Below are 12,345 nucleotides of genomic sequence, written 5' to 3'. Positions count from 1 at the left end.
TCGAGAATAAAGTTCAATGGTTTCACTTTTTATTGCTGATGTGGGAAATAGAAAGAATGGAATCAGTAACTGGAACTTTGCCTCTTTTACACCAGAGATGTCCACGGTGTTGATGCAGAAGGAATAATTTTGATTTGCAGCAACTGAGAGAAATTTATTCCTTGCCTCAGACAGTGATTTGAGTGACCTGAAGTAACAACTGCAGGGAACTGTTCTATATTCTTTCCAGTTGCTTTGACTTTGAATTTATTGAAGCAACTAGTATCGTAAAATATTAAAGTGATCACAGGTAACAGCATCTATTGGAAAGAGTCCTGATGAAGGGTCTTGGCCTGAAACATCGACTGTTTACTGTTTCCCATAGATGCATTTTGTGTGTTGTTTTGGATTTCCAGCATCTTTTCCAGCAATTTTCTAGTGTTTGTGAAGCAATCACAGGTGTTAGGGTGTTGCCTCATGACCAAGACAATAAGTAGCTGCAGAAGATTGGGTTCATTGAAGAGGCATTTAAGTAAAAATCTAAGAGATATAGGAAGTATCACTTTACATTTGTGCATAGTCTCAGAGCGCAGTACTGTCAAAATAATCACTATGTGTTCTTGACTCTTGATGCATGTTGTTCTAAACTGACAAGCAGGATAATTTTATTCCATCCAAAAGGTCTGTCCCCAAAAGCATGCTACTTTCCCAAATATAAATCACCATGGGACAAGAGAGTGTGACTGCGAGTAAGACAGGTATGGGGATCCAAGAGAAGCTTGAACTTGCCCAACTAGTTTGAAATTGTTGCTTCCTGTGAGGATGAGAGTGGGAGCTGTAGGAAGAATGAGCAGCCAAACTGTGATTCAGGGAGCCATTCAAGATGGGGGAGCAATGAGAAATATGATTGTAATGGGGGAAGCAGAATTAGGGGAATAGACACTGGTATCTGTCACAAGGATTGAGAGTTCCAAAAGCTCTGTTGTTTGCCTGGTGTCCGGGTTCGCGACATCTTATCTGACCTATATAGGAATTCAGAGTGAGAGTGGAAAGATCATGTGGGTACCAACAACTTGGGAAGAAGAGGAAAAAGGTTTTGCTGAAGGAATTCTAGCAGTTATAGACAAAATTATAAGCAGATCCAAAAAGATAATGATCTCTGGATTGTTACCGGAGCCATGTGTAAAATAGCACAGGGTTAATCAGATCAGAGAGTTAAATTCGTGACTCAAACATTGGTGCGAGAGAAGTATTAATGATGATGCTGGTAAGACACGGACACGCCTTACAGGCAGCAAACAAAATTAAAACAATTCTATTAATTGCCTGGATTGGGGAGCATGCCTTATGAGAATAGGTTGAGTGAACTCCGCCTTTTCTCCTTGGAGCGACAGAGGCTGAGAGGTGACCTGATAGAGGTGTACAAGATAATGAGAGGCATTGATTATGTGGATATTCAGAGGTTTTTTCCCAGGGCTGAAATGGCTAGCACGAGAGGGCATATTTTTAAGGTGCTTGGAAGTAGGTACAGAGGAGTTGTCAGGGGTAAATTTTTTACACAGAGAGTGGTGAGTGCGTGGAATGGGCTGCCGGCGGCGGTGGTAGAGGCAGAAACGAAAGGGTATTTTAAGAGACTCCTGGATGGATACATGGAGCTTTGAAAAATAGAGGGCTATGGGTAAGCCTAGGTAGTTCTAAGGTAAGGACATGTTCAACACAGCTTTGTGGGCCGAAGGGCATGTATTGTGCTGTAGGTTTTCTATGTTTCTAATTACTCTTTTTCTAGGCTACAATAACTGCAATTCACAGCCTGTAATTTCCCTTTGGGAGTTGTGCTTTTGAACCGTCCGTACAACCTGAAGGTTTTGTGGTATCCCGATGGATTCAGTGAACTGGACTGTCGAGAGTGCAGGTACAGCTGCAGCAGCCATTGCTGGAGCAGACTTGGGGCTAGATTTAAGTGGCAGGGCCCAGGCACGAGAACGAAAAATGAACAAATATTTGGCCAATTTAAGCACTAAGCTAGATTAAAACGATAGAAGCATCAAGGCCGAGAGTGAAGGAAAAATCGGTGTTCAGCTCACTACTCCATGAGGTTTACTCGCCTCAGTGCTGAACTAACTGCAGCCTGCAGCCATCAGCATTTACCTCAGTGCTGAATTGGCTCTGTGGCTGTGGCCTGCAGCCGTTGGGCTCCTGGACCAGCTGCAACGTTGAAGTATCACTATGGACTCACTGTCATGGATTCTGCAGTTCATGTTCTGTGTATTACTGTATTTGTTTTTCTTATTATTGTTTGCATGATTTGTTTTTTTTCTGCACTTTGAGTGTTTGACGGTATTTGTTGTGTGGGTTTTTTAATGGGTTCAATTTTGTTTCTGTGTTTTGTGGCTGCCTGCAAGAAGGCAAAGCTCAAGGTTGTGTATAGTATACATAGTTTGATAATAAATGTACTTTGAACTTTGAAGTGGGTTTGAATTCGTGGGACATTCAGTATTGGTAGGAAGGAGTTGTTCTGATGGGATGGGCTCTACCTAATCCAAGCTGGGGCCAACATCCTGGCAAATTATTTAACTAAGGCTGTGGATTGGGCTTTAAGCTATATAATAGGAGGATGGGTTCAACAGCTTAGTAAAGTATGGATAAAGTAAAAGGGCAGGAGAGTGTAGGAGAAGTTACTTAAGGAGAATAACAAATGAGACAAAGTTTAGAAAGGGATTAGAATATAACATAAGGCAACATGGAGACAAAATTGAAAAGGGTGGTGAAAACAGGACAGGTGGTGTATTTAAATACACACTAAGGATATACATCATATCAAAAAGACAGGCAGTTGGACAGAGGGATGGGGTGGCTTTGTTGGTAAAAAATGAAATAAAATCCTTAGATGTAGGATGAGAAGATGTATAATCCTTGTAGGTAGAGTTAAGAAACTGCAAAGGTAAAAAGACCTACTTTGAATAGTAGCCAGGAAGGGGGGTACAAATTACAATGAGAGATAAAATGAGTGAAAAAGCAATGTTGAGATGGTCATGGAGGATTTTAGTATGTAAGTAGCTTGGTAAAAATCAGGTTGATGCTGAATCGCTAGAGAAGGAACTTAAGAATGCCTACAAGATGGCATTTTAGAGCAGCTTATGGTTGAGCCTACTACGGATAAGGCAATTTTAAATGGGATGTTGTGTAATGAACGAGTTAGATTAGGGATCTTAGATGGAATTCATCCTGCAGTTTAAGAGGGTGAAGCTAAAATCAAATGCATTGATATTACAATTGAGTAAAGATAAATACAGAGGCAAGAGAGAGGAGCTGATCAAAGTTGATTGGAAGGGGATATTAGCAGAGATAATGGTAGAACAGCAATGGCTAGAGTTTCTGTGAGTATTTCAGAAGACACAGGATCAATTCATCCCAAAGAAGAAGCAGCATTCTAAAGAGGGGATGAGGCATTCATGGCTGACAAGGGAAGTCAAAGCATAAAAGCAAAAGAGGGGGCATACAATAGAGCAAAAATGGGTGGGAAGCTAGAGAATTGGGAAGCTTTTATAAAGCAAATGAGTAAGTGTTTAATGTTATTCTTCAGTGTGGGGAAAAACATGCAGCCAGAAATTCATAAGGGCCAGGATAGAAGTATGTGTAGTTGCTCTCAGTAAGGAGACAGTGCTTAGGAAGCTGAAAGGTATGAAGGTAAACAAGTTACCTGGACCAGACTACACACCAAAATTCTGAAAGAGGTAGCTGAAGAGATTGCAGAGACACTAGTAGTGATCTTTAAAGAATCACTAAATTCTGGAATGGTTGGAGAATTGCAAATGTCGCTCAACTCTAAGAAAGGAGGTAGGCAAAAGACTTCCTTTCTAAAGCATTCAGTGACATTTATAGGCCAGTAAACCTGATTGGCAAGATGTTAAAGTACCATTATTAAGGATGAGGTTTCAGGGTATTTGGAGATGCACAATAAAGTAGGATGAAGTCATTATGGTTTCCTTAATTTGTCTTGCCTGACAAATTTGTTGGAAATCTTTGAGGAAACTACAGGCAGTATAGATGATCAGTGGATATCTTTTGCTTGAATTTTCAGAAGACCACTGACAAGGTTGGTGGCATCTGTTAGTCTCGTGAGACCATGGATCTGCGCCTGGAAAGTCTTGCTTCTGTGCCATTGCAGTGAAGCGACGCTGGAGTGTCCTCTCCAGGGCGCAGGCCTGGGCAAGGTTGTATGGAAGACCGGCAGTTGCCCATGCAGCAATTCTCCCCTCTCCACAACACTGATGTTGTCCAAGGGAAGGGCAAGGGCCGATGCAGCTTGTCACCAGTGTCATCACAGGATTTGCCAGAACAAGGTTGAAGGCAACGTCGGACTGCCTTAGGGACTCCAGCTCTGGCTATGTCCCCAGGGTTTACTCCCGAAGCCTTTCCCATGAGTGGGTATGGTCGCAAGGCAGCGGAGGTTTGAAATCAGAGTTTTCCCTCTCTTAGATGGACTGCCTTCCCAGGCTGACGAGCTCCATCTACCCAAAGCACTGGTTTTAAGGCACCAAGACCTGCCTTCGCCCCTTCGCCCCTTCTGTTAGTAGAAACAGTTCCGCCGGGCTTAGAGGCTAAGCCACACGAGAAGGCCAGGAGTTGGACTGACAAGGTACCATTGGACATACATACCACATTTTCCATCATGTCACTCATAAAAATGCTATTCTATTTGTGCAACTCCTTCACTCCACCACATCAGTTTTCAGGGTGAGGTCTTCTATTCCAGAACATCTGAGATGCCCTCTGCCTTCAAAGAGTGGTGTTTCCCTTTCTTTTCTATCAATGCTGCCCTTGCCTGCATCTCCTCCATTTCCTAGACATCCACACTCACCCTATCTTTCTGCTGCCATAACAGGGATAGAATTCCCCTTATCCCTTATCTTTAGCTTGATCCTTACCCCACAAGCCTCAGCATTCTACATAATTCTCCATAACTTTCACCATCCTCAGCCAGTGGATCTTACCACTAAACATATCATTCTCTTCCCCCACTCCACTTTGCACACTTAACATGCAATCCTATCAGTTTCATCTGTTGTATCTGGTGTTCCTAGTGGGAGCACCTCTACATTGGTGAGACCCAATGTAGATTGGGGGACTGTTTCATCGAGTACCTTCGCTCCGTCTGCCACAACAGGTAAGAATACTTCCCCTTCCCATTTTGACACGATGAGGCTACTCTAGGCTTGAAGGAGCAATACCTCATTCTGTCTGGGTAACATCCAACCTGGTGGCATTATTTCTCTAACTTCTAGTAATTTCTCCTTGTTACCCCTCCTCTCTTTTTCCATTTCCTATTCTGGCTCCCGTCTTACCCCTTCTAATCCTCTCACCCGCCCACCACCTCCGCTGGTGCCCCTCCTCCTTCCACTTCTTCTATGGTCCACTCACCTCTCCTATCAAGATTCCTTCAGCACTTTTGCTACCTATCACCCAACTTCTCCCACTCCAACCTCCTCCCCACTCACCTACCTTCCCTCTTACCTAATCTCACTTCTCATCTGCAAATCTTGCTTCTTCCCCTCCCCATCTTTCTAGGGTCTTGACCCGCAAGGTTGACTGTATATTACCTTCCATAAACGCTGCCTAACTTGTTGATTAACAAGCCAAGATACTACATCAAGACTGGAAAGGAAGAGAAGGATGCTCAAAGGATAGGTGGGATGAAGGTACACAGTACATAGAACAGTATAGTGCAGTGCAGTACAGGCTCGTCAGCCCATGTTGTGCCAGCCAGCATAAACCTATTCCGCGATCAATCTCAAACAAGAGATTCTGCAAATGGCGAAAATCCAGAGCAACACACACAAAATACTGGAGGAACTCAGCAGGCCAGGCAGCATCTATGAAGAGGAATAAACAATTGACATTTTGGGCCGAGGCCTTTCATCAAGACTGGAAAGGAAGAGGGCAGAAGGCAGAATAAAAGGGTGAAGGGGTACACAGAATAAAGAATTATACAGTGCAGTTTGGGACTAATCCATGACTAATTCAAAATCCCTCAGGTCACCTCCAGGAGTTGTGAATTGCATATCGAACTGCAAGATTTGAATCAGTTCAAGTGGTTGAACACTGGCCACAGCCCATAAGATTCAGCCCAACTCTACTGCCATGATTAAATCAATGATGGTTTGCAACATCTTTGAGCTGTTTGCAATTGCTTCCTTTCCAAACTATTGATCTGTAAGTCTTTTTACAGGGTATGCTCTTTCAAAATGCTAGCCACTAATACAGATGATGCTCATTTTCTTTGATACTGAAGTTCGTCAGCTGGTGATAGCCATCCTTCTGTCACTGGGGCCTTGCAAAGCTGTAGTGATAATATTGACCCTCAATATAATGTGATACAGCTCGCTCTTTTCTAGGGGACCAGTTGGTTTCCAAATGTGATTGCCATTAAGTTTCATTCTGATGTGGTAGAGCTTTTGAATTCAGCCTAATATCACCTGAAATCTGCTTCACTTTTGTAGTCATGATCAACCACTCCCTCTACCACCATCACTGCAGGTCATCCTCATTCAGCTCTCACATGTGGGCACAGAAGCCAAGTACAACTGTAGAAGTTCTTGGGTGGAAATTGTTTGTGTCTGGTGTTATAATTATACATGTCAACTATTCTTGAGTTAACCCTGACTCCCAATCTTCTGATTGAATTTGATCCTTTTGTCTGACAAATTTACAGCGGTTACATATGGATGTCATATTGCAATATAATGACATGAAAAATGAACTGAGGTTTCTCCAAATGCAAACCATCCTGGCCAATTTCGGTGAAATTTTAACCTACAGGAATCAAGGAAGGAGACCAAACTTCAAACCTTTAGAACCACAAACATGAGGTCTCGGCCCGAAACGTCGACTGTACCTCTTCCTAGAGAGGCTGCCTGGCCTGCTGCGTTCACCAGCAACTTTGATGTGTGTTGCTTGGACCTTTAGAACTATCTATCTCTTTGAAATTACAATATTCTAACAGAAATAAATGGTTGATTTGATTTCTAACTCGCCACTCAAATTTTAGTTGCATTCCCTACTCTTCCCCTGCAGGAAAAAACAGTGACACTAGCAACAAATCCCCAACCCCTCCTCAGGACAGCGGCAGAACGATCCCTGGCCCTCTCATCCACCAATAAGAACAGCGACAGTAGCATCAAGACCCCCCTACACATACAAAAAAACCAACAGAGCACCCTCCTGCCAATCGGCCACAAGAAAGAAAACGCCAAAAGATTGAAGGAGTCCAATATAGAGTACAGTCAAATAATCACATAAATCTCAGAATATCGACGACATCTTTCTGTCAACATACAAGGAGAACGGCTGCTCGAACTCAGTCCCTCCATGGAGAGTGACCCGGGTCTGAATGCCGTCGACCCAGCTGCTGACTACCGTCGCCCCAGTGGCGTCTGTTGGGAGCAATTGCTGACCAGGTCTGAACGCCACTGACCCGGTTGCTGACCATCATTGCCGCGGTGACCTCTATTGGGAGCAACCACTGATCTCATCCCCTCATCCGTACACACCTTGATGCTTCAATCTTCCTCACCGTTTCAAGATGGAGTCGTTCATGACCGTGCACCTCGTCTCTAGTCTTTTCCATGAGTCAGCTTGTGTTCTTGGTTCTTTTCGGGTCCCTGTCTCTCATCTCCATGAGGCAGCTCTCCGGACACAGCACAGTGCTAGATCATTCGATTGAGTTCCAAACTGCACATCACAAGCTCCCACAGTTTCCATAACAAAAATAAACAAGACAAAAAGAACAAGCAGAAGGCGTATAAAAAGTGAAATAATTGAAGTGATTTGCTATCTGAAATATGTCGCCTGAGGAACTGTTGTTCATTGGCACCATCTTGACCCCTTGATCTGTGTCCCATGCAATATCTAAGCTTACTGTTTTCTCCAGTTAAATAAATATTTAATCCAAAGTTTCTATAATTGAATTTGGGGGAGGGGTGTGGATAGCACATATGCATTAAAATTTGACAATTGGTTGCAAAATGCTTAGTCAAAAATGCATTCATTTTTCTATTGAATTCTGAAGATTTTGTTGCCTTACTTTTTTTCACTGACCTGAAACAAGGGGAGATTGGAAGAGGTCTGTAACCATCAGTTTTGGATGGCTCTGAGAGCTTTGTATTTCTCACAACAGCAAACGTTACCAAAACTTTCCAACGTTAAAGTATGTGCTCTAAAGTAACAATTTTAAATGTCAGAATCAGGTTTATTATTGCTGTCTTATATGACATGAAATTTGTTGTTTTACTGCAGCAGTACTGTGCAAAGACAATTACTGTACATTACAAATAAGCAATTAATGTAAAAAAGGAATAACGAGGTTGTTATCATGGACTGTTCAGAAATCAGATGGCAGGGAAGAAGCTGTTTCTGAATTGTTCAGTGGGGATCTTCAGTCAAAGGAGGTTCCTGTACTTTCCTCCCTTATGGTAGATGTGAGAAGAGGGCACATCAGGAATCACTGTTCCCTCTAACCTGCACAGGTGTGTGGCCATGCAGTGACTGAAATGCTCCTGCATGCATATCCTTTGTTGTCATGCACCTGAAATTGTCTTTTATATGTTTTATTAAAGTACCACACGGTTTTCAGGCCATGTAAAAAATCTCCTGCTCAGAGCAATCATTGATTGGTGCAGTTGTAAAAAAGTTAGAGGGAGCATTGTGGATGATGAGGGCCTTTAGTAATGGATGCTGTCTTCTTGAGCCATGACTCTCGAAGCTGCCAGTGATGGAGCTGGTCGAGTCTGCATCTCGCGCTCCTGTATTTTGGAGCCTTTGTGTAAGGCTGTGATGCAACCACAACACAAAATTCTGGAGGAAGACAGCATCACTGGAAGGTCAACGTTTTAGGCCAAGACCCTTCATCAGGAATGGAAAATTAAACAAAAATATGAAGGAAGGGGGAGGGGAAGGAGTATACACTGGCAGATGAGTGGGTGGGGAAGGGGGATGAAGTGTGAAGCTGGAAGGTGATAGGTGGAAGAGATAAAGGGTTAAAAGAGATGGATGTGATATGATTGGAGCGTGGGCTATGGAAGGAAGGAAAGGAGGAGGGGCACCACAGGGAGGTGGTGGGCAGGTGAGGAGAAGGGGTAAAAGGGGAGTCAGAATGGGGAATGGAAAATGAAAGGAGTGGGGAGAAATTACCAGAAGTGAGAGAAATCGATGTTCATGCCATCAGGTTGGAGGCTACATGGATAGAATATGAGGTGATGCTCTTCCAAGCTGAGAGTGGCCGCATTGTGGCAGTATAGAGGAGGCCATGGACTGATATGGCAGAATGGGAAATAGAATTAAAATGGGCAGCCTCTGGGAAAGCCCTCCCTTTATGGCAGAGTAAAGATGTCCAACAAAGTGAGGAGCAACACTTCATATTCAATCTGGGTGGGTTCATATGTTTCAAAGGAACAGGGAGAGAGGAGAAAGCTGGTGGAGTGCATTTCTATTTAGGGATAATATCACAGCTGCAGAAAGTGAGGGCATCATGGCGGGATTGACTACTGAGTCGATGTGGATGGAAGTCAGAAACAGGAAGGGGGCGATCACTAACTGGGATTATTCCTCCTCCCCCCCCCCCCACCAAGAGCAACAGAGACAACAAGGAGCAGATCAGTAGGCAGTTTTTGGAAAGGTGCTAAAATATTATGGTTGTTGTCCTGGATGACTTCAATTTCACTAATATTGCTTGGCACCTCAGTACAAGAAGTTTAGATGGGGCAGAAGTTATTAGGTGTGTGCAGGAAGGATATGAAACACAGTATGTGGATCAGCTGACCAAAGGAGAAGCTATACTGGACCTACAGCCAGGCAATGAACCTGGTCAAGTGATAGGTCTCTCGGTGGGTGAACACTTCAGAATCAGTGCCTATAAATCTCTGACCTTCAACAGTTGACAAACAGGAGGAGACAGTATGAGAAAGTTTTAATTGGGAGAGGGCTAATTATGTTGTATTAGGTTGGAACTTGGGAGCAGATGTCCTCAGGGAAATGTACAACAGAAATATGGAGGGTGTTGGGGGTGCACTGGATAGGTTGTCCTACTGAGGCAGGGGAAGTTGGTAGAGTGAAGAAACTACACTTGACGAGAGATGAAAGAAGAAATCGTAATGAGCTTGTGCTGAGCTGGAATGTGACGCATGGCAGGGGAGTGACTTTAATTTTCTGCCCTGAAGATTAATTACAGTATACTGGAAACCCACAGGTGATGGTAGGAAATGGCTGTCTTTTATATGCTACTGTCTTGCTTTTCTTTAATTGGTGGTTGCCTGCTCACTTTATGGATTGAACATTCGTTGAAGATTAATCCAAGTTAGCACCATGAGGAGGAATTGTGGTTTTTAATTGCAATGATCCTGCAATAAGTTGCAGTTCATTTCCAAATGGCAGGACAGAGAGAATTCCTAACAGACTCTTGGTCTGGTCGACTTGTGTGCACTGCTGTTGCAATTACACTGGGGTGTATTTGGAGTAAGCAAGATTAGCAAAGTCATTGTTTGTTTTTCATTGAGGCTGCACTTTGAGTAGGTGAGTCCTTGGTTTTGAAACAGTATGTGGGTGATACCTATTAGACCCTGGTGTCCTCACCACAAAGCTGTATTCATGCCAGGAAATTAGGAAAGCTGCCTCCAATCAGTGCATTGCATATTAATTAGTGTATCATAAGATTAGTTTGTATACCATTAAATTTGCTGGCATATAGTACTTTTGCATGAAAGGTTAACTCAGGGTATTTCTATCACTTGCAGTGAGCAGTGTTTTGAAATAACAGATTGTTAATAAGCCTAGTTTTCTCATTTCAATATATGGGAGATGCATAGGCAACAGAAGAAATCATTCTCTTCTTTTGGTTTTTGAATATTTTAACTTGTCCTACTCTGAAGTAACATGAAGCATTTGAAGGCTGTGGGCCTGTACTCACTGGAGTTTAGAAGAATTTGGTGGGTGGGGAGGATATCACTGAAATATGTTGAATATTGAAAGGCCTAGACAGTGGACGTGAGGATGTTTCCATAAGTCGGAGAGTCTAGGGCCAGAGGGCACACTTCAATTCTTCAGTTTACAAGGAAAATATACCAATGAGAAAAATATGCCTATCAAGTATTGAAAGGCCTGGATAGAGTAGACATGGAGAGAATGTTTAAAATAAAGGGGGAGTGTAAGTCCAGAGGGCCCAGCTTCAGAATAGAAGGTCATCCTTTTAGAACAGATGAGGAGGAATTTCTTTAGCCAGGGGGTGGTGAATCTGACTACCACCCTCTGACTGTGGAGTCATTGCATATACTAGAAGCAGAGATTGATACGTTCTTGAATAGTAAGAATGTCAGAGGTTACAAAGAGAAGGCGGGAAAATGGAGTTGAGAGGGATCACCGATCAGCCCTGCTGGAATGGTGACACAGACACGAAGGGCCAAATGGTCTAATTCTCTTCCTATGTCCATGGTCAAAAGTGTTTGGTTATTTATGTGGAAAAAGAAGGAATCAGAGCAGACTAAGATCTATGCTGCAGGGGTAAATGGTTTGTGATTACTTGCAAAACTTCACACAATGAACCTCATTGAGTTCTCCTCCTGCATCCACACTGGTCTGTTTAATATTTCCTGTATCAGCTCAGACTGAGGGAGACAATGCATGGCTTTGGAGAAGAGCCATTTAAACCAACATCCTGCAGACCTTCAATGGGGATATGTGGTAATGGGATCAGGATGCCACAAGGTCTTGCCTGTCAAAAGCTAAGGCTTATTTTCCTGCATGACAAGGATCTGAGCTTTGATTAATCACCTTTCAAAAGACAGAGATGTAAGACATAACTTTGATAACAAAAGCTGAATCCAAAACTAACTTGCTTGCAAAATTAAACTTTTTCATCAACTAGTGACTTTGTTCAACAGATTACTATTAAAGAGGTTAGAGTTATTTTTTTAAATAAATATTTCTCTATTCCATTTAGTGTGTGGCCTTGCCATAATTTTCTTTTGTTTGTAACGTCACCATATGTCTTGATCCACACCCACAAATTACTAAACCTTTCAGTAATGGGAAGAAGGCAGGAGAATTGAGATGAGAGGAATAATAAATCAGCCATGAATGAATGGCAGAACCAGCTCGATGGACCAAATGACCTAATTCTGCTCCTACGTCCTATGGACTTGTACTTAAGGTTTAAGAATCAAAACTTTAGCAATGCTTTTGGGAGTTATAAATAGCCAGGAAGTAGCTTAAGAAGGAACGTAGGAGAGCTAGAAAGGGACATGAAAAGGCCTTGGTGAGTAGGATTACGGAAAAACCCAAGGAATTCCACATATACATGAAGAACAGAAGGGTTAA

This window comes from Mobula birostris, chromosome 1 (genome assembly GCF_030028105.1).
Source record: "Mobula birostris isolate sMobBir1 chromosome 1, sMobBir1.hap1, whole genome shotgun sequence".
Classification (NCBI taxonomy): Eukaryota; Metazoa; Chordata; class Chondrichthyes; order Myliobatiformes; family Myliobatidae; genus Mobula; species Mobula birostris.
This window is presented reverse-complemented; position numbering follows the sequence as displayed.